Below are 25,644 nucleotides of genomic sequence, written 5' to 3'. Positions count from 1 at the left end.
CGGGCAAGCCACGGGCCACGCTCCTTTCGGCCACGCCCCATGGGCGGGACTTGAAGCAGGCCCCACCCCCAGCGCTCTTCCACTCCCTCCCTCCCAGGCTCCTCCCCCTCCCGCTGTCACCTCGCGGTTAGGGCTCGGGCGGGACGTTCGGCCCCGCCCCCCTGCCCACCCCGCCTTTCCCCGCCCTCATTGGGAAGCCAGGGGCGGGGTTTGTTTACACCCTGCACGCATCGCCAGCTAGACCAATCGGCGGGCAGCGGCGCCTGACGTCACGCGGCCAGGCGTCCAACCAGAGCGCGTAGTGCCCAGCCCCCGCCAAAGCTCGCGCGGGGGAAGAGAGAAGAGAGCAGAGCCGGGGCCGAGGCCGAGCGCCGGCGAGGTGAGAGAAGCAGGTGGGCCTGAGCCAGCAGCAGCTGTTACCGACTCTCGGTTGGGGGGGGGGGCGGGGAGAGCCTGGGGCGGGAGCGGGAGCAGGGCCGCGCACGGGCGGTGGGGCGCACGCGCGCGCGGGCGGGCACGAGGCTCCTGGAGGCTGCGTGCGCACGGCCGGCCGGTCTCGCGGGCTCTCGAGCCCCGGCGCCTTCGCCCCCGGGCCCCGGGGGATGAGTCCGCAGACCGCCGGCTGCCCTCGTCCTGCCGAGAAGCTGCCGCGGCAGCGGCGCCGGGTCGCTTCCTCGGCCTCTTCCCATCGCGGGCCGGACGCGTCCCCTTCAGGCCGCCTTCTCCACGGCTACACCGGCAGGTAACGTCCCCCTTCCCCCTCAGCTCTCGGTCCTCGCGCGGCCGCGGCAGCGCTGTGGGGTCACGGTGGGGGGAGGGGGGAGGCGGGAGGCGAGGGACCGAGGAAGCAAGCCCTGGGCTCTTCTCGCCCCTCCCTCCCCCAGCGGTTGAGGAAGGGGCGGGTCTGAAATCCCCGCCCTCGTGGCTGGGGAGCCCCGCGTGCCCTTCTCCTCGCGAGCCTCACCCTCTTTTATTTCCACGCGTGCTGTCCCTTACATTCCCGCAGCAGGACGTGGGAGCCTACGTGGGCGCGCGTACGCGGGGGCTGAAAGCCGGACTGGGGCACCCCCTCCCCATTTGTGGGGGGACCCCCGTGCAGGGGAGAGCGCCTTTGCAGGCATCCGCCGCATAACAAAAGCAGTGATGGCTTCTGGGGTGAAGGACCCCACGGGGCTGGAAGATTTCCTCGCTCCTTTTGCACTTCTCTTCCTCTCCCCCTCCCTGCAGTCATCTTCCTTGTTCAGAGGCACTTCCCCCACCACGGATCTTGGAGCGATCCTCCTGGAAGTGACCTGTTGGTTAAGACCACCAACTGAAGCCTTTCCTTTTCTTTTAAACTTAATCCTTATGTTCACTCCCTTTCTCAACAACTGTAACTCCACAATTACAACTCTTTCCCTCTGCCTCTAAAGAATGGAGTGGATCATCTTCTGTTCCATGGAGCTTTATCAGAGAATTTAGAGCTTGAAGGGACCTCAGAGATTATCCATCTATCTAGTCTACTCCCTTCCCTTGGAAAATGAATCAGATGTTATCAGTGTCAGTATTAAGACACTGCAAATTTGAATTCCCTTTCCTTTGCTGAGCCATCCTGAGGTCTCCCAAAACATCACAACCTTCCAAGTACTTAAGTCCTATGTTCTTATTCTCCCTGAAAAAGTTAACAGCTTAGTTTCTTGGTTCCCCGCCTGTAACTTTAGTATTATAGTCATAATTTGATCTCTTTTCAAATCATTTCCTGTACCATTTATCGTTTCGATTGGTGTCTCAGTCACAGACTGAGAAATGAAGGATGAGCTTCAGATCCATCACCTTTTACAGATGAGGAAATTGTTGCCTTGAGAAGTGAAACAACCTGCTTGCTCAAGGTCACTTGGTTTAAGTTACTGCTAGGATCTTCACTCTTCTGATTTCAAATCTAGTACTCTTCTCATCTTAGCAGGCTACCTCTAATCTGAAAGTGGTAGATCATGTCATAATTTTAAAGTTGGAAAGAACCTTAGGGGTTATCCATTCCAGCCCCCTCATTGTACTTAGGGTCAGTGAGGTCCAGTGAGTTGCTCAAGGTCACATAGGCAGAAAATGACAAAGCTGGGATTTGAATAGTCTTTGATTCCAAATCCAGTGTGCTTTCTATATCATATGCTGTGTCTAAATCCTATGTCAGCTAAAGAAAAGAGTAGAATTAATCGCAGAATTGAGAGCTTGAAGAGACCTTGGAGATCATTTAGTTTACTTCCTCACTCCCATGGAAAATGAATTTAGTGTTATCTGTCAGTGTTAAAATACTATAAGATTGGAATCAGTGGTGTTGCCAAGCAGCAAAGCAAATGCCTAAATTGTGTGGATAGCAAAATGCAGATTGTTTCTGTTATTTGTCTTAGATTTTCTTAGAAGCTGTTATACTGTTTATTAGCAAACTGTGTGTTTTTATAAGAGATATGTATAATACATGCTTTTGTGGATATGTATCTTGTATTTCTTAATAATGAAATATAAACATTTATAAAGAATTTTGACATTTGCAGATGAAGCTTTAGGCTTGTAGTTTCTTTTGCAGCCAAAATAATTAAGTTTTTGCCATTTATTACATGGTCTTGTGTCTGGAGCCAAATTTTGGTCTTAATGATTTTACATACATAGCAACCTTTTCTCTGATTTAAGACTAATGTTTCTATTTAAAAATAAGTCCCTGGAACAACTAGATGGCACAGTGGATAAAGCTCTGGCCTTGGAATCAGGAGGAGGTGAGGTCAAATCCAGCCTCAGACACTTAACACTTACTAGCTTTGTGACCCTGGGCAAGTCACTTAACCCAGATTGCCTCACCAAAAAAAAAAAAAGTCCCTTAAGTCTCAAAAGCTCATCAAATTCTTCCTTTATTTTCTCTATTGATGTTAGGAGCAAACAGATTTGTTAGAAGGAAATTATCTAGACCCAAGCCCCTCATTTTATAGATGGGGAAGTTGGCTCAAATAGTTTATAATTGCTTTGTCAGTATCACACAGATAGTATTATGTTATTGTAGCCATTTAATTTGTGTCTATTTTTTAACATGACCGTAGGTTCTCTGGACACCTGTAGGTTTTTCCTTCGCAGTCAGAAGTCTTAAAGCTCTCAGTCATGAACTTAAAAACATTTAAAAAGTGAGATACACAGATAAAATCTTTGCTGCCTTAATAAATAGAAAATGATTGCTTATTACCAAAACTGTAATAAATAAGACTGATCATAGTGATATAATTTAGATTAGTAGGAAGCATTTACATTTTGTACCTTTGAAAATTCAAAAGATTCTTTCATGAGTATGGATTTTATAACATGCACTTGAATTTTTTTTTTCCTCATAAGACTGAATGTCCTTGGTTGGTGTTGGTTCTGTAGAATGCTATCTGATCATATCAGTCCAACTTTGTAAGGAACAAAGACAGTAAGAATTAATATTAAATTTTGGAAGTATGGGTTCCAAGCAAACTTTAAGTTAGACACGTCCACTAATTTCTGATTTGGTTGTCATTTTAAATACTTGGGGTGTTATCTTAAATCCTTTGAGTGTTATTTTAAATACTTAGATCTAAGAATATGTATTTGATATTTTTGAAAACTGAAAAGTAAGTCCATTCATTTTTTGAGGTTATATGTACGTAACTTTTGTAAGTTGAGAAGCATGATTTGAAGAATGTAGATAAATTCTAGATTATTCACGAGGTTGTTCATGGCTGAATCATCCATCCACAACAAATATTTACTTTTAATTTCCTTGGCACATTATCACCTCTATTTAACACATTTTTTGATACTATATTTTTTGAAACTTATTTCAGCCTGAAGTTTAGGAGAAGTAGGGATAGAATTTTCAGAGTCTCTCCTCTGAAACCAACCAAAGCATTGCCTTCTCAAGTCCTGGGAAAATGTGAGTGTGTCAGACAACAAACTTAGGAAAAGGGCTTTTTTGCCTAGGCTTATATTTTGTTCTTAGATAATGCAGGTAGTATTTAGGATTGATTAATAAGAAATTAAGCAGAGAAGTTTAGTTCAACAAGTATTTTAATTTTTAATAGACACTAAAATAAAATGAGTATTTCTGTATTCAAAGTAGAATAGAATAAGGGAATTATTACATACAATTTTTTTTCCTTTTAAGTGTATACTAATTGCAACATGTAACTTTCAAAGCTGTCATTGTCTCTGTTTCCTTCTGGCCATCTGTTCTTGTCCATGCATTTTTAAATGCTTCAGTGATTCACTTTTCCTTTTCTTGCCCTCCACCTCTCTTTTCCCCCTCCTCAATCCCCTCTCCTCAACTGAAATAAAAATAAAACTCATGTAATAAATATGTATCATTAAACAAAACAAATTCCCTCATTGACCATGTCTAAAAATATATGTCTCATTCTTCACTTTGAATCCATCACCTGTCTTTCCGGAGTTGGATTTCGTGCTTCATCATTGGCCCTTTGGAGTCCAGGTTGGTCATTGTATTCAACAAATATTTATTAAGGATCCCTTTGTGCTAGGGCACTATTCATGATTCTAAGGAAGGAACTTACTTTCTAGTAAAGGAACAACATGTGCACAGATAAATAAATTAGGATAAGTAGGTACAAAATAGTTTTTTTTCCAGAAGGAACACCAACAACTGGGGGAACCAGAAAGGCCTCCTCTTGGAGATGGCACTTGAAGGGAGCTTGGGGGCTTTTAATAGGTTGGGGTAGAGATGTAGAGCATCATAGGCGTGCCAGACAGCAAAGACCAGGAGATTTGAGATGGAATGTTGTGTTTGGGGAGCAGCAAGTAGGCAATTTGACTAGAATGTAGTTTGTATGTTGGGGGTAATCACTTTGGAGAAGGGTAGATTGGAAATAGATTGTGAAGGACAGACAGCAGGACAGCTAGACAGAGCTGGACTCATCAGAAGAGTTAAGAGGGAATAAGGAGAATTGTGGTATGTTTTATTTTTTATTTAAATTTTTTTTTTTTTTTTTGCTTTTTTGGTGAGACAGTTGGGGTTAAGTGACCTGCCCAGGGTCACACAGCTAGTAAGTGTCAAGTGTCTGAGTATGAATTTGAACTCAAGTCCTCCTGACTCCAAGACTGGAGCTTTATGCACTGCACCACCTAGTTGCCCCCAGAATTGTGGTATGAATAGAGAGAAGGCGATGGATATGAGACTTAGATGTGGAATTGAGAGGTCTTGGAAGCTGAATGGATACGGGGTGGTGATGAAGGAGGCTAAAGGGCCAAAGATAACAGGATTCCAACCAGGGTAGTTTGAAGAACTTTTTGTTTGAAGTTGGAAGTCCCTTTACAAAAGAGAGCTTAGTCAGGAGGTGGGTGAAAGGGGGAAAGATGAATTCTGTTTTGGAAATGTTGAATTGGAGATGCCATTCAGACAGCTGGGTGGAAAGAGGGCTTGATATATAGATTTGGGAGAATAGAGATAATAGATGAACCCATGAGAGCTAATGAGATCATCAAGAAGGAGGGTAGAGTAAAAAATAATAGCCCAAGATAGAGCCTCAGAAAAACTAGTTAGAAAGGGCTAAACATAATTTACTTCATCCGTGGTTATGTCATTAGTGTTCTTGTTTTTCTTTTCTTAAGTTGTAATTTTGTCACGTTATCTGTATTAAAGTGCAAAATATAAATAATTTCTAGATTATACAGTTTTGTTCAGTTGTTTTTCAGTTGTGTCTGACTCTGTGATCCCATTTGGGGTTTTCTTGACAAAGATTATTCAGTGGTTTGCCATTTCCTTCTCCGGATCATTTTACAGATGAGGAAACTGAGGCAAACAGGGTTAAGTGACTTGTCCAGGGTCACACAGCTAGGAAGTGTCTGAACTCAGGTCTTCCTAACTCCAGACCCAGCACTCTCTCCACTGTGCCACCTAGGCCCTGGATTACCCAGTAAAATGATGCTATGTGCATGTATCAATAGCAGTAATAGTTAATTTAAATGTTTTTTTAAAAGGCATTAACCTTGCATGTATTCATGTCTTAGGTATCCTGGTATTGTAGATAGAGTGCCAAACTGAGAGTTAGGAAGCCAGGAGTTCAAATTCCATCTCTGACACTGATTAGGTCTTTGACCCTTAATCATTCTAAGCATTAGTTTTCTCAATAAAAATGGACATAATGATAACTTACTTGCTTGTTATTAAGATCAATTGAGAGGATGTGTGTAAAGCACTTTGAAAAGGCTAAAGTGTTATATAAATGTAAGCTATTATTTTTATTAAGGCACATTTCAAGTTTAGCTATATTTTAGTAAATTGGTTGAGTCATAACTTATGGGCTGTATGGCCATACTATATGTACAATGAATTATATTGAATAGGTGACAAACATAGGCCTAGTTCTCATGGCTACTCTTAGGCTACTCAGCCAAATAGTACTGTGAGAATTAGATACCAATTACCTTAGTCTATCAACAAACAACTTCTATGTATCAGGCATTGTGTTAGATGCTGAGGATACAAAGACAGAAATGAAATGGTCTTTGCCCTCAAGGAGCTTACATTTTATCAGAAACAACATGTTCACATATATGTATGTGCAGAATAAATATTAGGTAATTTTAGAAGTAACTCACTCATTAACAGTTTGGGATCATCAGAAAAGGCCTCATGTAGGAGATACCACTTAAACTGAACTTGGAACAAAAGTAGTGATTCTTTTATATTATGTGTATAGAAGATATTATGTGCTGTACTTTGTTATTTTGACTAAAATAAATCCAGCTAGGTTAAAGGAAAAATGTGTATAATAAAACCTTGGTCAAATCTTAAACTGGGATGGAAAGAGATCAGCTGAAACTGGTTAAGAAAACACGGAAGAATAAAGTAGAGAATAAAAAACAGGATAACTAGGCACTGCCTGACCCATTGGACACAAGATGCAAAAATGCTGTTGCTGATAGTGTTTTTATCCATGTCAGCAGGTGTAACTGACAGGTAGAAATGTCAACAGTAAATTAAGATAAGCAGTAGGAGTCTGTGTCATCTCACTTACTGTAGGAAATAAAGTAGAAATAGGACCTGGGATGAGGTGACCAAAAAGATGCAGGACTAGATATTTTCTTGGATCCTTACCACCTCTCAGACCTTTCCAAAATAGGAATTATGTGCCAGAGGCAAAGCAGTTTGATCTGTCTTCACAGTCTAGGACACGAAGAAGCCGAACAAAGTATAAAAACTTAATGAACTAACAGCAAAGAAAGCTAATCCTTAACCTCCAAGCTACCCACCCAACACTCTCTTACCCACCACTCATAAGCTAACTCCTCCAAATCCCCCTACTCCCTGGGGTTGAAGAGATCCAAATAGCAGAAATTTGTACAATCTGACAGTGGCAAGGATCAAGACATTAGCAAGGAGCTGTGGGGATCTGGGATGCCTCAGAGCTCAACCTGAGAGCTTAGGAAACAAGCACCTACTATGTGCCAAACACTGTGATAAACAGTTTATAAATATTATCTCATTTAACCCTCACAACAACCCTGGGAGCTACATACTATTTTTTCCATTTTACAGTTGAGGAAACTAGGGCAGACAGGTTAAGTGACTTGTCCAAGGCCCCACAACTATCAAGTGTCTGAGGCTGGATATGAACTCCTGAGTCTCTCTGACCCCAGGCCCACTTCTCTCTTTTCACTGCACCAAGCGGAATTTATGATCTGCATAGCATAAATAATTTGCACAATAAAAAGACATGACTTCATGATGGCAAGTCTTCCCAAAGAAACAAAAGAGGACAACTGATTGGGAATGCAGGTACATGGAAGTGAAGTAAGAAGAGAAACAAAAAACAATAGCATTAAAAGAAAGAATGATTGCCATATGAGTAAAACGTACTGATCCTGAAGACAGGATAAATAGACTGTATACCATAGTACAAGAAATAATATAAGAAAACTGCCCAGAACTTTTGAACACAGAAGACAAAGTTGCCAATCAAGAATCCACAGATTACCTGCAGAAAAAAAAAAGCAACAACTCTATGCTGAAAATTCCAAGACTTATAGTGGTAAATTTTAAAAGTTCCACTGAAATTCTTCAGGTGATCAGGAGAAAGAGCTTTGGATATAAAGGAAAGAAATGAATAACATGAGACCATTCTGTGCCTACCAGAAGCTGTAGGAGGGAATGGAATAAAATGTTCTGAAGAGCAAAAGAACTCAAGATGCAATCCAAAATAACCTACCCTGCAAATATGAGCCCAACAATAAATAGAAAAGTTACACTTTCAATAGAAAAAAGATGTTCAAAAAATTCCTAGGAAGAAAACCAGATCTTAAGAAATTGTTTACTTCTCAAACGGGATAAATAAATGCAGCAACAACAACCAAGTAACAAGATAGACCATTAAGAGATTTCTTTCTGAAAGCAATGAGGAGACAAGAATGAAAGCTGAAGTCAGAGAGAAATAATGGGGAAACAAGCCTGAAACATCATGGACTAAGCCTCACAACACTCCACCTACAGGTGATTCATTCTTATGAAAGAGAAGAGAAGAAGATAAAAGGGAATATGTGATATCCCATATTCAAGTCAAGGACTAACAATGAAGGGAAAATAACCACTAGAGCTTCTCAGGAAGAAAAGAACCTATAGAAGAATCAGTGAGGAAGCAAAGGGAGGGATTGAAAGGGGTGGGGGGGAAGGAGAAACCTTGTTTTAGTGGTGGGAAGGAGTACCACTGATGAATGTCCCTATGGGAGAAGAGACATATTCTGTAGAGAGATAGGGAACCTTATAATGAATATCATCTGAGGGATTTGGTACTTAACTATTTATCCTAGCTCATGAAATTCAGAGCTGCTGGGGGCAGCTGTCACCCAGAAGAGTGGTAAGGCATGGATCCAGGGAAGAGATTTCGAGGCAAATGGGGAACAAATTGACCAAGGGGAGGACAGAGGTCAATAATGGGCTGCATAATCAGGAGCATAGGGAGATTTGTATTGTAGGGCAGCATCCTGTCAACTGTAGGAATTGGTATTTCTTTTTTTTTTCATATTCTTATAAATGTATTTATTTTTAGTTTTCAACATTCACTTCCACAAGATTTTGAGTTCCAAATTTTCTCCCCATCTTGTCCCTCCCCCTACCCTAAGACAGTGTGCATTCTGAATATCCCTTCTCCAATCTGCCCTCTCTTCTTTCACCCCTCCCGCCTCTCTATTTCCCTTCTCCTTCTATTTTCCTATAGTGCAGGATAGATTTCTGTACCCTACTGCCTGTATATCTTATTTCCCAGTTGCATGAAAACAATTTTTAACATTTGTTTTTAAAACTTTGGGTTCCAAATTTTCTCTCTTCCTCCCTCCCCACCCATCCTTATTAAGAAGGCAAGCACCTCGATACAGGTTATACATGTGTAGTCATGCAAAACACTTCCATAGTAGTCATGTTGTGAAAAACTAAGCATATTTCCCTTCATCTTATCCTGCCCCTGTTTATTTTATTCTGTCTTTTGACTCTGTCCCTTCTCAGAAGTGTTTGCTTCTGATTGCCCCCTCCCCTAATCTGCCTTCCCTAATATCATCCCCTCCCCCCCTTATCCCCTTCCCTTTATTTTCCTGCAGGGTAAGATAGATTTCCATACCCAATTGAGTGTGTATGTTAAGGAATTAGTATTTCTAAGAGTGAAGCACCCAAAAAAAGGGAGGCGGGGTCAGGATCTACAAGACAATAGAAAGAAAAAAAAAAACAACCTGCTTAGAACAGGGAACCCAAAATAGATACTTCTTAAGTTTTAATTTCATGAAGAATACAGAGAATAAAAGAAAGGGAAGAGAAGTGGGGGAGGATTCTTCTTGAATACTTAATTGTGAGGGAAAAGAGATTAAAAAAAAAGGAACTAATACAATTCCAAAACTAAGGAAAGGGGAAACAAACAGGAGGGCAGGGTACCTGAGGGTGAAGGGAAGAGACCCTTTGGATTGCCTTAAAATAGATTAAGATAACAGAAGAGGCATAGATAGAGGGAAGAATGTTTATTTTGGGGGAAAAATTCCAATATTAGGGATAAATAAAGGAAAGAAAAAAAAAATCTAACTCATAACTTTACGTGTGAATGGGTTAAGCAGTGAAAAATATTGACATTGTATGAGAAAAGAAAACCCCCAATCTATTTCTTACAAGAAACATATTTTAGAAACAAAGATATACACAGAATAAAAATAAGGAATTAGAAAAAAAGGTTTACTATGCATCAAGTGAACCCCAAAAAAGCAGGAATTGCGATTAATGCTTTCGGAAAAAGCAAAAACAAACATTAAAAACATAAAGAAATGAACAAAATTACATTATGCTGAAAGGAACCATTGACAAACCAATATCAATATATAATTTACATGTTCCAGATGCCTTAAACATCTAAGTTAAAAAAGGTAACATTAATTGAGCTACAAAAAGACGTAGTAACAGAGTAGTGTTACTTACCTAAAACCTGTCTGGGTTTTAGAGAAGTCTAATAGAAGGATAAACAAAAGAGAAAATACAGAACTAAACACATTGCTAGAGAAACCAGAGCTAAAAGAGTTATAGCATCTTCTAAATGGAATTGGTAAAGAATAAATGTATTTCTCAGAACTAAATAGAACTTTTACAAAAATTGGCCATGTATTGGGACATAGAACAATTGCAAACAAATGTCAAGAGGCAGAAATAGTAACACAGCAAAAATAATAAATCAGTTCTCAGAACACAAACAAAACACAGCGACCTAAATGGAGACTTAGCCATGAAATCTTAAATGAGTTGGTCAAAGAACAGACAACAGAAACAATAATAATTACGTGAAAGAAAATGATAATGATGACACAGTACACCAAAGTTACCGTGATGCGACAAAAGTGGTCTGTATGTGAAAAAATCATAAACCTACAAACATTAGCAAAACAGAAAAAGACAAATATGGATTTAAAAATCAGAAAGTCAGCAGAAGAGGAAATGTTAAAAAATGAGGGGAGAAATAAACTGGAAAAAAAAACCATATAGAAATAATAAAACAAAAAGCTGGTTCTTAGAAGAGACTGATACAAATGATAGAACTTTAGCCAATCTGATTAAAAACAAGGCAGAAAATCAACAAAACAGCAAATGAGCAAGGTGAAATCACAACAAAACTAAAATAAAAATAAACCAGAACCTATTATGCTCAGTTACATGCTAATAAAACTAAGAACACAGAAGAAATAGAGGAATACCTTCAAAAGTGAAAAATATCCAGATTAACACAAGACCAAATAGAGATCTTAACCCAGTCTCAGAAAAGGAAATAGAAATACTTGTAAAGGAACTACCAAAGAAAAAACTCTGGATCCTGTTGGATTCACAGGAGAATGCTATCAAAAATTTTAAAGAATAATTGATATCTATGTCATAGAAATTGTTCTCAGAAATTGAGAAAGAAAACACTTTACTCAAATCCTTTTAATGGGGCAAATATGGTCCTAACACCTAAATTAGAATAGGATAAAACACAGGAGAACTATAGGCCAATATCATTAATGAACAAAAACTTTTAAATAAAGTCCTGTCAAACAGACTACAGTTATTTGCCCAAGAAATCATTCATTATGATCAAGTTGGATTTATACAAGGGATGCAAGGATGGTTCAACATTAGGAAAACAATCAACATAATTGATAAACTGAAAAAACAAAAACATCCCAACCACACGATTATCTTAATACATGTAGAAAAAAGCCTTTGACAAAATATAGCATTCATTTATTCAAATAGGCCTAGAAGCATAGGCATGGAGGGACCTTTTAAAAATATATATATATATGTATATATACATATATATACATATACACATATATATGTATATATACATACATATACATATACATATACATACATATACACACATATACATATATACACATATATACATATATATATACATATATATACATATATACATACATATATATATATATATATATATGTATAAACAGTATTTAAAACCAAAAAGTATTACATGCACTGGGGATACACTAGAATCTTTTCCAATAAATGTAAGAGTAAAGCAAGGATGCCCACTCTCCCCACTATTATTTCTTATAGTTATGAAAATACTAGCCATAGCAGTAAGACAAGAGAAAAAAATTAAAGCATAAAGACATGGAGGAGGAGATAAAAAGTATCACTGTTTGATGATATGATAATTTATTTAGAAAATCTTAGATATTTAACAGTTAATAATAATAGCTTCAACAAAATTGCACACTAAAAATTAAACTCTCAAAAATCACCTTTTCTGTGTAATAACAGCAAAATCCAAGAAGCAGTAATAGAAAGAAAAATCCCATTCCAAGTAACTACAAAAATGCTTAAAGTATTTAAGGATCAATCCTATTAAAGCACATAAAAGACTTGTTTAGCAGTTACAAAGTGCTCCTTAAAGAAATAAAGAACATCTTTAATAGGTGGAGGGAAAATATACTGTATCCATGACTAGTCTATGCTAGTATAACAAAAATGACAATACTACCAAAGTTAATTTACAGTTTTAATGCTATATCAAGCAAATTATCAAAGAGATACTTCATAGAACTTCATAAAAATAATAACAATTTGAAAACAAAATTTAGAATATCACTGTAGAGATGAAAAAAGGTAGGGACAAAGGGACAATTGTACTTGTAGAATTCAAACTATTTTAAAGTAGTAGTTATTAAAACCATCTGCTTTGCTTATAGAACAGAAAGTAGATTAGTAGAACAGAATAGACAAGGGACAATCAAAAACAAGGAAACAACTTCTAGTTTTCAGTAAACCAGAAAACATAAATTACTTAGCAAAGAACCCCCTATTTTTTTTTTAAACTGCTGGGAAAACTAAAGCAGTCTTGATATAAATTAGGCTTAGATTAACCCTTTATACCATATTCCACAATACAGTATAAATGGATAGGAGACCTTAATATTAAAAATGATTGTATTAAAAAATTAGAAGAGAACAGATCATATCTCTCTCACAGCTATGGGTAATAGGTGTATTCTGAGCCAAACAAGGGATGAGACAATTACAAAAGTAAAAATAAATAACTTTGATTATAATAAACTGAAAAACTTTTTCACAGGCAAGATTAATGTACCTAGGAAGGGAAGCAACTGAATGGTAAAAGATCTTTCTACTGCATTTCTATGGTAAGAGTTTGTTATCCAATAGTAAGCAATTAACAGACATATATTCTATTTGTTTTTTGTTTTTTTCTTTTTTGGCTGGGCAGTGGGGTTAAGTGAGTTGCCCAGGGTCCCACAGCTAGTAAGTCTTATGTGTCTGCAGCTGGATTCGAACTCAACTCCTCCCAACTCCACGGCCTGTGCTCTGTCCACTGCGCCACCTAGCTGCCGCAACAGATATATTTTCCACAGGAAGCCTTTCCCAATCCTTAATTCTAGTGCCTTCCCTCTGTTGATTATTTCTGATTTATCATCTGTCTATCTATCTATATCTTGTTTGTACATAGTGGTTTGCAAGTTGTCTCCCCCATTAGATTATGAGCTTCTTGAAAGTAAGGATTGCCTTTTGCCTTTCTTTGTTTCTTTAGCATTTAGCACAGTGCCAGACACTTAGTAAGCACTTAATAAATGTTTATTGCCTGACTGAATACAAAGAAGCAAGGAAAGTTATATATGAACTGATGCAGAGTGAAGTAAACAAAGCCAAAAAACCCAGCAGGCACAGTGACTATGACAATGTAAATGGAAAGAACACTCCCCCCCACACCCACACACACCAAAAGTGAATGTTTCAGAATTATAAAGAATGAACATGGCATGAAAAAAAATAAGCCACTCTCACCTCACCCCTTTGCAGAAGTGGGAGGTTCATCAGTGTTGCACATTGCACGTATTTTCATTTTTTTTCAGCTTATCAATCAGTTATGCTGATTTTTTCCTTTTTCTCTTTTTTTTTTTGTCTTTAATAAAAATACTATTTGTTATATGGGAGGGGGAATGATACTGGAGGAAATTGTCAAAAAACAAAGGAATCAGTAAAAAATCATTTAAAAAAGACAGCTTTTTTGTTTCTGTGTGTATTTTGCTATTTCAATAAGCTTCTAAGAACACACGTACATGCACATACACAGTCCAAAATCTCTCAAATATATGTGTATGTGTGTGTATAGTCCAAAAGTTCACAAACCTATATATAGTCACTTCCTATTTGTGTAAAATTTATTTTTATAATGCATAGCTTGGAAAGAAACCTTTTGAGTCAGACATTTTGTGAAAAGAAAGATGAATAATTTCAGATTACTACATTAAACTTAATTGACTACTCATTTCTGTAAACTTGATGTTTATCAGCTCATCCCAAGAAGAGAATAATCCTTACTCTAAATTCTGGTTATTTACTAAGCTTTTACCAAGGCAGGTAGAATCAAGGCTATTTTCATGTATTGGCCCTTGTTTGGCCCTTGTTTTAAGAACACTGATATGCTCATTTGAATATATTTGTTTCGAAAGATTAATCTCATATAATAGGTGCTCATTAGTCATTGTGAATTAGTTAATAAGTTTTATTCACTGTCTTTTTGAAAGTTATTTTATATTTTGTATAGGAAACCCTGATGGTTCAGGGATTTTAGTGTTTTTGGAATTTGAATTTTAGTTTTGTGTTTTTTTACTTTTTGGTGAGGCAATCGGGGTTAAGTGACTTGCCCAGGGTCACACAGCTAGTGAGTGTCTAGTGTCTGAGACTGGATTTGAACTCAAGTTCCCCTGGCTCCAAGGCCAGAGCTCTATCCACTGCACCACCTAGCTGCCCCTTGAATTTTAGTCTTGTCAGCCTCAGAAATAGATGACTGTTAGCTTTCCCTCTAATGCTGCTCCTTATGTGTTTGTCATTCTGACCTTGTAGCCCAGTCGCCTCTGTGCTTTGTGTCCATCCTTTCCCTCTTCCCCATTATTATTTTATCTTTTTGCTTAGCATTGTTTTTTGGGGTTTTTTTGGGGGGGGAATGTCTGAAGAAGCAAGAAAAGATATTACAGAAATGAAGTGAAATTGGGCAAATTGATCCCTGCAAACTAGGCTGTAGGAAAAGTTTCTGAAGAGCAATTTGGTGTAGTGGGAAGAGCACTTGACTTGGAGCCAGGAGTCTGAGTCCAGCTCTCACATACCAGAAATTGTAACCATAAGCAGGTTACTTAACTTCTTAGCTTTAGTGTCCTCATCTAATAAGGGCCCTGTCTCTTTCACCGGAGAGTGCTTTGTTTGTAAGCTTTAGAACCCTATTTGAATATGTTAAAATTTTTGTCATTGATTTGCATTTTTGGTCTCTTATTTTTAGGGAAGCTTCATTATCATCATCATCATCATAATGATAGCAACTAACCCTTATAGCACTGAGATTTGCAAAGCACTTTACATAAGATTATTGAATTTGATCCTATATCTATATTGTTTGAATTTTATCGTTACATATTTTTAAATAAAATTTAATGTTTTTCAGGTTACTGTATTGGTATTGTTTTGGGGTTTTACAGATTAAGTTTCTCTGATAAAGGACTATGAGACATTCGGTGGGCTTGGGGATCTGATAAGGCTAATAATAGATAGATAGGTTTGCTCACTTAGTAAATGGAAAGTCTGTGCATTGCTTTGTAGAGGGAACAGATCTTACAGAGTAACAAATGTCTGAAGTACTGTACAAGCACTGTGAACTACTCTAAATCACATTATCAGCTGTTTAGATAATTTTATAAAATAACTTGAAATGCTTCAGTTTCCCAACATCATCAGGTGACCACAGCTTTGTCATTTTATTTTCTCTTATAAGTCATCTGTTATTCCTTTCAAAAAAAGTATTATAAACTTAATAATTTCAATAAAACATGAATAAATTTTCAAAATAAAGAGTAAGACTTTAAATACAATGCATTTATAATTTAGCCAGGTAGAATCAAATGAATTAATAAGCAACATGTTCTTTGTCAGCCTCCAGGTCTGGCTGTAATTTCCTTGCCAATCCTAAAAAAAATATTTGTATATAGTTTTTGTTCATTAAGTTTTTATTAAGTGTGTACTACAGTTAGGCATTGCTCTCAAGGAACTTCTGTTTTATTGGAGATGCAATAATTACACAGATAGCAAATACTGTATAAGATAATTTGAGGAGAGAGAGAAAACTAACAAGTAGGGGATTCAGAAAAAGGCTTCTTGTAGTTGAACCTTGAAGGAAATTAAGGATTTTGAAAGAGATGAGAAGAGAGGGCAGGGAGGAGATAGCTAAATTCAGATCATAGCATGTAGGGGTTTGACTGCAGTAGAGAGTATGAGAAGAGGAGTAATGTGAATTCAGTACTGAAAGGTAGGCCAGAGCAGACTGCTAAGGCTTTAAACCCCAAGCTGAGGAGTTTGCCTTTTATCCTAGTGTCAGTGGGAGGAGGGCTGACCTGCTTTAGGAACGTTGATTTGGTAACTATGGAGAATGAACTGGAGGAAAGAAATACTTGAGGCAAGAAGACAACTGGGTAGTATAGTGGATAGAGTCAAGATTATCTTAGTTGACATCCTGCCACAGACACTGGCTATGTTATCCTGGGCTGGTCACTTTATCTTTTTGAGCCTCTAAGTTCCCTTCTAGATAAGATGATAGAAGAGAGAGGTTAGTGTTAGAATCAACAATTTTATTTGTTTATTAGGCTCCAGGGAGAGTGAAGAGTTGAAGGTGATTCTTTGGTTACAGAGCTGGGTGACTGGAAGTGGTTCCCCAGATAAAAACAGAGAACTTTGGAGGCAGAATGGGCATGGTTTGGAATTACAGTTTTGATAAGTTGAGTTTGAAATGGATGTCTGTGGGACATCCAGATAGAAATGTCCAGTCAGCCTTTGGTTATGGGTAACTGGCATTCATTAGAGAGATTAGGGTTAGATGCTTAGATTGGGAGCCATCTGCATCGAATTGCTAATTGAAACCATGGAAACTGAAGAGATCCTGCCTGAATGGAACAGAGGTTCTTAACCTGGAGTCCTAGAGTTTGTGGTTGGATGTCAGAGGGGTCCAGGAACTTAGATGAAAAAAAGATTGTCTTTATTTCTATTGGTTTCCTTTGTAATCTTTTTTTTATGCATTTACAAAAATGTTTAAACCTACACATGGGGTTCTGAAGGCAGATGATGAATCAACAAAGCGGGCTAAGGAGTGATTTGGACAGGTAGGAGAACCTGGAGGGCGGCAGTGCCCTGGAAGGTGGTGATAACAATTTCAAAAGTTTAGAGATGTAAAGAAGGATAAGGACTGAGAAATTACAATAGCAATTAGCAATTAATAGATCATTAGTTGTTTTGGAGATAGCAGTTTCAATTCTACTGGTCTTCTGTTCTTTAAAAATAAATTTAATTAAGTCCTAAAATATAACTCATTACTTTTATTTTCTCACTTTCTACTTATTTCTCAACCCCTTGCAGTCTGGCATCCAATCCCACAATTCTACCAAAACTATCTTCTGCAGGATTTCTAATGATGATTCAATTGTTAAATGAAGTTAAAGAGAACCTGGGTTTGAATTCTGCCTCTGACACTGGGGCAAATCTCTTTAGGCCTCCATTTCTTCATTTTTAAAATGAAGAGATTGTAATCAAGTGACCTCCAAGGACCCTTCTAACTCTAAATTTATCATTTTGTGATAGTTTCACCAAACTGTTGTTAGTTTTTCCAATTCTAGTAAACTCAGCCAGCTTTTTGTCATAGTAACTCAGGAGTGCTCTCTAGTGGCAAAAGAAGGTAATTTCAAAGCTGACATTTTTTATGTGCCGGGCACCCTACTAAACGCTGGGGAAACAAAAAAAGGTAAAAGACAGTTCTCAAGAGCTCATGATCTTATGGAGGAGACAATATGCAAACATGGACAAAGAAGATAGATAAAGGATAAATTGGAGAAGATCAACAGAGGGAAGGCATTAGGATAAAGGGGAGTCAGGAGAGACTTCTTAAAGAAGTCATAACTTTAGTTGAGACTTGAAGAATCCAGGGAAGTTAGAAGACATGGAGAAAGAGAATTCCAGGCATGGGCACAGCAGGTGAAAATGCCCAGAGTCAAGACATGGAGTGTCTGAGTGGGAGGAACGGCAAGGAGGTTAGAGTCAGTGCATCACAGAGTACTTGGGGGAAAAGGAAAGTATAAGAAGAGTTTAAGGGGGTTGAAGGCAGGTTATGTAGGGTTTTAAATTCCAGACAGAGAATTTAGTTCCAACCCAGTAAATGCCAGGGGAAATCTATTAATTTTTATCTTGTTGTAGAGTTTAAAGGGACCATATTGTTCAGTTGTCTTTTAGTTGTATCCAACTCTTTGTGACCCCTGTGGGGTTTTCTTAGCAAAGAATACTGGGATGACTTGCCATTTCCTTCTCCAGTTCATTTTACAGCTGAGGAGATTGAGTCAAACAGGGTTAAGTAACTTGCCTAAGGTCCCACAGCTGGTGTTTGTCTGAGGCCAGATTTGAACTCAGAAAGATGAATCTTCCTGACTCCAGGCCCAGCACTCTGTGCACCAAGGTGCCACCTAGCTGTCCATTAAAGGGACCTTAGAAGTCCTCTAATACAATCCTTTTGTGTTGTAGATGATGAAACTGAGGACCAAAGAAGTTTGGTGACTTGCTAATTATTGAATCACACTAATCATTGGTAAAGCTAATCTAAGGAATCTAAGTGTTTCTTTCCGTTGTAGTTTGCTGCTTCTCTTCTTACCAGCAAGATACTCTGTTGGGTGTTAAAGGAGGTACAAAGATGAATAGAAGACAGCCTCTGACTGTGAAGGGCTTATAAATTGATTTAGTAAGGTAGGTAAAACAACTATAATTTGAGGTAGGATTTGATAAATGTATAATGTAGGTACCAAGTGCTCTGAGATTTCAGAGATTCCGTGAACAACACTGGCATAGTAAAGAATTAAGGTGCAGGTGGCTAACATACTAAGCATATCCTATTTGCTTTGGTGCTTCTAAGAGTACAATAATTACAGAGCCTTCTTTGGGTTATCTTGGGAAAAGGACCCAGCCATCTACCTTTGGTTTCTGTCTTCACTCCAGAGCCTTTTCCAGTACTCTAGGAGGACCATCTCTTGGTCTAGACTTGGCCCCCCTAGAGCATTCTCCAGTGTTATGGTGGCCATCCATGAGACCAGACATGGCCACCCCAATATCTTCTCCAGCACTTTTGACAGTCAGCCCCAGGACCAGATGTTACCAGCCTGCCAGCTGGCTTCTATCCTTACCCCCAGGGACTTCTTCAGTCACCCCACCTGTCACTGTCACCTCTTGCCTCCCTCTTGGACTCTCCAAAATGTGACATATGCCTGCTTTTACCAGAAGGTGAGGCAGAACTCCTGGGGCCTCAAAGGATCCATCATCACCTGTCAGAGGGTTGGACCTTAAAGGAACACAAACAGACTAATAGTACTCTGCTTGGATTCATGCCTTAATGGTTGGTCTCCTCCCATTCCCAGCAATTTTGAAACTCTAGCTGCCAGTGTACAAACCTTGTTTCCCATTGTCAGTGCCTTTTTCCTCATTCCAATCTCTTTCAATTCTACCGTCTGCATCAATGACTCATTCCAGATTTGCCAACTTCCACTGTGTTTTCTGGAATGCCTTCTTCATAACTAACAGAACATTAGGTCTGGCAATTAAGGAATCATAAGTAAATTTGGAGAGGGGACTTTCAATTGAATAATGAGATCAGAAGCTAGATTGCAGACAGTTTAGAAGCAAGTGAGAGGAGAGGAACTGGAGGCACCAAGAATAGGCAGTTTTCTCAAGGAGTTTAGCTAAAGGAGAAAAGAAACAGTAGACCTTGACTAGTGGTGATGGTTGGACCAAGTGAAAGTTTTTACGAGTGGAGGTGATGTGAACATGCTTATAGTCAGCAGGGAAGGAGCCAGTAGATATGGGGAGATTAAAGTTTAGCGAGAATAAGGATAATAGTGAGGGCAGTCTGTGAGAGAAAATGGGAGAGGATGGGGTGAGAGGTTTGCCTTGGCAGGAGATGAGCTACCTCCTCTTTAGAGACAGGAGTGAAGGAAGAAATGATGGGGGAGGGTGGCAGAGATGTATGAATTATATGAGATGAGGAGGAGGGGAAAAGCAGAAGGTCTTGGGAATGGTTTGAGGGTTTTTTTTTTTTTTACTGAAGGAAGAGGAGAAATCCTTAGCTGAGGGGGCAAGAGAGGGGAGCAGTGGGAGGTTGGAGGACAGATGAGAAGGTTTCGAACAGCTGTTGAGGAGAATGGGATAATTTCAATCAGTGGGTAGGGTGGAGTGGTAAATAGAATGTTTGCTTTACTGTAGTGAGGGCCTAGTTGAGATTATGTAAAATAAATTTGTAGCAGATGCAGTCAGCATGGTTCCCTGATTTCCTGTAGCTCCATTCTGCAGTGCATGAATAGGAGCAGAGAAGTTGGCTGGTGGGAGTAAGTCACACTTGGGGTTTGGCAAGGTATAATTGGTGCTAGGATAAGTGGTAAGGGATTTGAGAGTAGGGATGATAATGGAGAGTAGAACTGGCTCACTGGAGCCTTGAGATAGGGAAGGGAGAAGAGTGCAGTGCAGCCAACAAAGGAGTGATGGCATGTGAAGGAACAGAGGAGTAGAGGGAGCAGTGATCTTGGGGAGGATGAAGAACAGAGTTAGGCGCAAAGCATAGGGAAAGCTAGGATGTCATCTGCTGGAGGAAAGGCAGAGTCTGTGAAACAATGACTTTGTGACCCTGTGTAAGTCATTTAACTTTTCAGTGGCCCAGGCAATTCTCTAAGATTTTAAATTGCAGAGAAGGTACAGATCTTCATTGGTGGTAGAAGTTCCTTACTTTGGAGTTCCTGATGAAATTACAGATCCCGTTTTTAAAAAATAGTCTGTAGAGGATTACTTTAATATGTGACAAACTTCCATAGCACATTAACTGAAGGAATGGTTTCTAACCATTTGACAGGGAAGTGTTCATGATAGGCCATTGTGGGTTCATTAAGAACAGGTTATGACAGACTAATTTCCTTTTTTTAGCAGGATTACCAGACTGATAGATAAAGTGACTGCTATCAACAAGAGTATAACTAGATTTCAGTATGACATTTGACTAAGTCTCTCATTGGGGGGGGGCAAAATGTAGTGAAATATATTAAAAGACAGTATAATTAGTTTTAAAACTGGTTGAATAACTAGATGCAAGGAATGACAATTAATAGATCAGTGTCAGCCTAAAGGAAGGTCTGTAGTGAATTGTTGGAAGGAGCTATCCTTGGCCCTGTTCTGTTAAGTATTTTAGTGAATTATTTGGATGGCTGATCTAGATGACACACTCATCAGATTTTTGAATGACAGGAAACTGGAAGGCATAACTAATATATTGGATGACAAAAACAATTCGGAGAGATTTTCACAGGCCAGGATGAGAGGCTGGAATTTTGTAAGATATTGTAATGTGGGTTAATAAAGTTAACTGTTCGAATTCAGGATGGGGGAGAATCGTCTAGAAAGCAATTAATTTGAGAAAGATGTAGGACTTTTAGTGGCCTATAATTTCAATATGATTTTGTAGTGTGATGTGGCAGTTAAAAAGGTTAATGAGCTCTCATACTGCTTTAAGAAAGGCGAGGAATGATGAATAGGGAGATGGCCTTAGTGTCTGGAATACAGGGGTTCAAGTTTTTCCTCTAATGTACATACTAGCGCTAAGGTAACAATAGGCAAGTCATTTTCACTTAGTTTCTCGGGATCCCGGACAACTGTTTAAGACTGGGTTACAGAAGAATTGCTAATTTTTGTTAGTGGAGGGAGTTTCTAAATCAGGAAGTTCCCCACACTGATGAAATTGCAGATCCAGACCCAAAAAAAGTCCAGGAGAGGTGCGTTTTAGCTATGCTGTCCTCTGCTCTGGTCAGATTGTATCTATAGTCTTGAGTTTAGCTCTGAACACAACATTTTGGAGAGGACATTAGCAAACTGGAGCATGTCCAGAAGATGTTGACCTAGGATGTTGAGGAGAACCAAAAAAATGACATTTTTGGATTGGTTAAAGTAACTAAGGATCTTTTAGTTGGAGAAGGAAAGACTTCAGTAGGAAAGATTGATGTCACATATTTGAGGTTTTTTTTTTTTAAATAGAAGAGTAATTAGACTTGTTCACTTTGCTGTTGGAGAGCAAAACTAAAACTATTAGACGAAAGTTATGTGGTGGGTGGGCCAGATGTAGGCTCAATGTAAGAAAAGATTTCCTAACAGTGGTGTCCAGAAATGGGGAAAAAAGGCCCCTGGGCAAGTTGTACCTCCACACTGGAGCTTTTCAGGAAGAGGTTCTTTGTGTAGAACTTAGACCTCTGAAGGCCTGTCCAACCCTCTCATTCTTGGATTCTATAAAGGGGCACAAAGAAGAGACTGGATAATCTTTACAGGATATTCTGGAGAAGATTCCTGAGTTAATAGGTGAGATGGACTAGATAATTTTTGAGATCCCTTCCAGTTCTGAGAACTGATGATTCGCCGTAAACAGACTTCCATTTTCTTATTTCACAATCTTCAGTCTCTGAGGCATTGTTGGTGCTATTCACCTATGTTCAAAAGCTTTGTGTTAGGCCCTAGGATACACACCAAACGAATTTGATGAGGAGTTGCAGGGAGCCTATAGCCTAGAATTGGCAATGACAGGCCACCCCCAAAAGACAAAGCAGAACAAGTGTAAGAGAGCTACCAAGGGTGGTTAGTATTGCAAGACTGCCTAGTTCAAAAGAGCTATAGGCACATATGCTTAGAGGCTATTGTAGTGACCTCATCTGGTGTATTTCGTTTTCTTTTGTCTTTTCTTTCAATTCAAATGACTGCTTTCTCTGATTTGTTGTCAATTTTCTATTTTTCCTGACCTTCTAAAATGATATATACCAAGCCTGTATTTCAGTATTATTCTGAAAAGTCAATTCCAGTCGATAAGCATTTATTAAGTGTATTCTGTGTGCCAGGCACTGAGATTGTTTGACATAACCTTAGTGTGTTTGAATTTACAGGCACCTCTTTAGAGAAGAGTTTTATGATTATTGCTTCCATTTAATTTTTATTTCTTCAGATACTTTGTAGGAAAGGGTTCCATGTTTCTTTTATTTTCCTACCTGCTATTCCTGTTACCTCATTTTAAGTCATTTACACTCCTGTTGTGACAAGTTACAAAATACTGTTGAATACAGTTTCTTGACATCTAGTTTAACACTTAAATTTGTTAGAGGCGGGTCTCATTCATGCTGATACTGTTCACATTGGGTGTTGGAGCAAAATGACTTGTAGGTCAGTCAAACAGATTTTGAAAAGGAGGTTCAGTTAGGTATAACATAGAAAGACTATTCAACAAAGATAATATGGCACTTAGATTTGGTAGACAAGGACCCCGGAGCTTTGTATAGAAATGTGTCTGGTCAGCAAAACAAGGTTTTGCTGGTGACTATCTGGTGACTCAGGTAGTCTTGGGACAGCTACCAAATCTGAAGGTCCTAGAGTCTAAGCACTAGGTATTTGTGCATTGGCTGTCTTATGCCCCTTGATGACCAGAAAGCCACTTCAGTATGGCTAGACGCTTCCAAGAAGCTGTTTCTAGGCAGGCATAGCGTGAGCCCTAGGCTGTACTGTGGTAGTCAAGTCTGGGTGATGCCTATGTTGCCTTTTAGGGAAAAAACACTTCAACCTGTGTTTGGGGGAGAGTAGAGGGAAATCTTGTTAGTTTGGTCCCATCACATTGTGTTTTTGTCCTTGCCTTGGTCTGTTACTTATCCAGGTAGCAAATGGAAAATTTCTCAGATGTTACTACTGTTGTTTGTATCATGTTACGTATTGCTTAAAATAATCAATTTTCTTCTTAGCTTTTTTTAACCACTTATGTAGCACTTTGAGATTTGAAAAAAATGCTTTATATGATTGGTATCTAATTTGATGCTCACAAACAAATTGGTAAGGTGTTTAATACTTTGATTTCCATTTTACAGGTGAGGGAATTGAGGCTGAGATTAAGTGACTTGCCCAGGGTCACACAACTATTTAAATATCTGAGGGAGAATTTGTACTTGGATCTTCCAGAGTCCAAGTCCAGCATTCTATCCACTGCACTATGTAACTGCCCCCTACTGTGTTGTAGAGGTGATTATTTTCTAGTATTGGTTGTACTTTTTGGCTTCTTAAAGCCTTTCCGTCTCTGACATTCCCAAATTCGGAGAAAATTTGGAGAAGAGAAGACTTGGGGAAAATATGATAGCTATCTTTAAACGTCTGAAAGGAAGTATGATTATATGTGGCTTTATAATTTATAACTAGGACAGTTGTTGTTCCTAGTAGGTAGTAGTTGCCAGAGTGTAGACTTCATTGCAGGATAAAGAACAACTTTGTAGCAATTGGAAGGGTTCAAAAATAAATGTGGTGTCTTTTGAATAGTCTTGAGTTTCCCAACACTAGAAGTGTTCAAGTAGTGGTAGCTCAGAATTACATGCCACTTTAAGTTTTACAGAGTGTTTTCCATAGCGTATTTCTGAGAGGTAAAGGTAATACAAGTAATGGTGTAATTTTACTGAGGCTATGTAAAGTTAGTTGACTTGCTAAGGATTGCACAGCTAGTTAAGCAACAGCTGGAATTCAAACCCAGTTCTCCTGACCCCAAAGTCAGTGTTCCTCTAATTCAGCATCCTACCTTTCTTCTTGTAGGTTTAGGATTATTTCTGTTATTTAAATAGTTTTAAATGAGAGGAAAAAGACAATGTGATTTTCTAGCCACATTTTTTATTACATGCCTCAATTGTTAAATAAAAATTAAAAGAAAAAATGTGATTCACTTATAAGGTGTCATAACAATATGAAGAAGTGCATATGTAAATTTAGGAGTTTAGTTAAGATTATTTCTAAGTCCTTTTTGTTTTAGAAATTTTAAAATCATAAATATCACAAAATGAAATTACTTTGCAAGTATATAATTAGAAGTAAGGAAATTAAACATAACATCTACAAACATGATAATTTCAACAGCAATTTTAATGGGAGTCTGAGGTATATGTATATAATGTGTTAGTATTATTTTCAAACTAAATATTCTTTGTGTAGATACTGTATACTCTGTTGATTTGAGTAAGTTTTTGAAGAAATACCTACATACCATTTCTGTTTTTAGAAATACACTGTCAGTGTTTTGTTTTTACATTTTATTTCTTTCCTAGTTGAACACCTATAAAAGTAAGTGATCAGCCTTTTGGAGAATGGCAATAAAAGATGACCAGAAGCTGTAGTATTTTCCTCCCTTTCTTCCTTGTTATACAGTTTGGAAATTTCATGTGAGTTTAGTTTTTTTTGTACAGTCATTTAACCTTTAAAAATACTGATGTACATATAAAATGTAAGAATGTGTTGCCTGATGTGATGGAACAGGGAAGGCTATGTCTTGACAAACATTTGGATAATTAACCCAAGAGCTGTACTGGCCTAGAAATTTTGACCCTGTTAAGCAGCATATGTGCAACAGGTGGTCTAATCCATTTAGGCCCTGAGCATAAATTAGAGGTTTAAAATTTGGTTTGTACTGGTTAATAAAAGAACCTTTTTGTTAACATTCTTGGCAAGATTATAAAAACCTCATTTTGTTCTAAACTAGGGCGATCTCCAATGTT

General features: G+C 38.5%; 1 protein-coding gene across 6 annotated transcripts in view; it reads left to right on the top strand.

Annotated features, from left to right (window-relative positions):
• The first annotated feature begins 314 nt into the window (after positions 1-314).
• The window catches only part of TFDP2 (transcription factor Dp-2), a 185,777-nt gene continuing 160,447 nt past the window's right edge, over positions 315-25,644 (top strand). For 4 of the 6 annotated variants that reach the window (XM_027875898.1, XM_027875895.1, XM_027875894.1 and 1 more), the window contains exon 1: positions 315-379. The gene's annotated coding sequence lies outside the window, so the exon portion shown is untranslated. Of the gene's footprint in view, positions 393-677; positions 743-25,644 lie in introns of those variants that run through there. The other 2 variants (XM_027875893.1, XM_027875892.1) reach the window with 2 other exon arrangements.

This window comes from Vombatus ursinus, unplaced genomic scaffold (assembly GCF_900497805.2).
Source record: "Vombatus ursinus unplaced genomic scaffold, bare-nosed wombat genome assembly UNPS02014810.1, whole genome shotgun sequence".
Lineage (NCBI taxonomy): Eukaryota > Metazoa > Chordata > Mammalia > Diprotodontia > Vombatidae > Vombatus > Vombatus ursinus.
The sequence above is the reverse complement of the archived record's forward strand: the minus strand, read 5'-3'. Positions and strand labels throughout refer to the sequence as shown.